The sequence below is a fragment of the Nanorana parkeri genome, unplaced genomic scaffold (genome assembly GCF_000935625.1).
Source record: "Nanorana parkeri isolate BGI_ZX_2015 unplaced genomic scaffold, ASM93562v1 scaffold4289, whole genome shotgun sequence".
NCBI lineage: Eukaryota > Metazoa > Chordata > Amphibia > Anura > Dicroglossidae > Nanorana > Nanorana parkeri.
Window position 1 is genome coordinate 12,066 of NW_017310552.1, and position 1,883 is coordinate 13,948.

General features: G+C 59.6%; 1 protein-coding gene across 1 annotated transcript in view; it reads right to left on the reverse strand.

The window, feature by feature from the left end:
- The window catches only part of LOC108803824 (actin-related protein 3), a gene marked incomplete at its 3' end in the record, with an annotated part of 14,895 nt that overhangs the window by 12,059 nt on the left and 953 nt on the right, over positions 1 to 1,883 (reverse strand). The gene's annotated exons all lie outside the window — the stretch shown is intronic.

Sequence of the window (1,883 nt, forward strand, 5' to 3'; positions counted from 1 at the left end):
GAGGACAGAGCGCCATCCAATCAGAGTCCGAGGACAGAGCGCCATCCAATCAGAGTCCGAGGACAGAGCGCCATCCAATCAGAGTCCGAGGACAGAGCGCCATCCAATCAGAGTCTGAGGACAGAGCGCCATCCAATCAGAGTCCGAGGACAGAGCGCCATCCAATCAGAGTCCGAGGACAGAGCGCCATCCAATCAGAGTCCGAGGACAGAGCGCCATCCAATCAGAGTCCGAGGACAGAGCGCCATCCAATCAGAGTCCGAGGACAGAGCGCCATCCAATCAGAGTCCGAGGACAGAGCGCCATCCAATCAGAGTCCGAGGACAGAGCGCCATCCAATCAGAGTCCGAGGACAGAGCGCCATCCAATCAGAGTCCGAGGACAGAGCGCCATCCAATCAGAGTCCGAGGACAGAGCGCCATCCAATCAGAGTCCGAGGACAGAGCGCCATCCAATCAGAGTCCGAGGACAGAGCGCCATCCAATCAGAGTCCGAGGACAGAGCGCCATCCAATCAGAGTCCGAGGACAGAGCGCCATCCAATCAGAGTCCGAGGACAGAGCGCCATCCAATCAGAGTCCGAGGACAGAGCGCCATCCAATCAGAGTCCGAGGACAGAGCGCCATCCAATCAGAGTCCGAGGACAGAGCGCCATCCAATCAGAGTCCGAGGACAGAGCGCCATCCAATCAGAGTCCGAGGACAGAGCGCCATCCAATCAGAGTCTGAGGACAGAGCGCCATCCAATCAGAGTCTGAGGACAGAGCGCCATCCCCCGATGCCACGACTCGCCCGTACATTGCTATAACATGACAAGCGAGTCCTCCATTCTTCTCCTCAGACCGAGCACCAGATACAACATCTAAAGAGAACCCATCACCATGGAGGCTGGAAGGAGAAGCCCCTCCATAAACTGCTCCTTCAGGGGAACTCCGGAAAGATGTCTCCCACCACCTCATGGGCAGGGACCCCAGTGGACACCTCACGTGCAGTTCGGGGCTACTAAGCGAAGTGCAATGACGTCAACTCAACCTCACTCCTCGCCCTGACGGCTCCAGAGACCCGGTCAGACTAGGCCAGGCGGGGGAGGCAGGAGCAGCCTACAGCTACCGCCCCCCTTGTGAACCTCCATATTGCAAGGTCACTGCACCAAGAAGTGGTCCATGGTCTCCACCGCCCGCCCCCCACTCTAGAGGAAGTCAGCCTCCGTCCTGCAGGACGGCCATGAAACGACCTCCGTGCAAGATCCCAAAACTTACCAGGAATTGTAGAAGAATTCAGGAGGGCCCTCGAGGACCATAGCCAGACAGTCCCTCAGAGCAGGGCCCCCGAGACATCTCCCCCCCCCGAAGCTCACAATCTAGCCTTCCTATGAAGGGGGTCGATCCCCGAAGACGTACAGGAGAGGGCTCAAATGGCAACCCTGCCTGACCCCAGAGACACCCACCTGGCCAGTAATAAAGGAAGCTCTCCGCCTCTTTATACAATTCACACATTTATCTGACAGGCCGAAATTTCCCAGTAGGTGCCGCAGGCATTCCGGGGTCACCCGACCGCCTCCGACCATCCGCCCCACTTTGCTCGGGTGTTCTAGGAGAACCAGCGGGGAATCATAGAGCGAGCGGACAGAGAAGATAACACTTCCTGTCTGCAAGAGGATAACTTCCAGCCAGGTACTGGCATCCTGACCTATGCCAGCCAGACCAGGGGCGGCCCACCAGTGCCAGCCAGACCAGGGGCGGCCCACCAGTGCCAGCCAGACCAGGGGCGGCCCACCAGTGCCAGCCAGACCAGGGGCGGCCCACCAGTGCCAGCCAGACCAGGGGCTGCCCACCAGTGCCAGCCAGACCAGGGGCGGCCCACCAGTGCCAGCCAGACCAGGGGC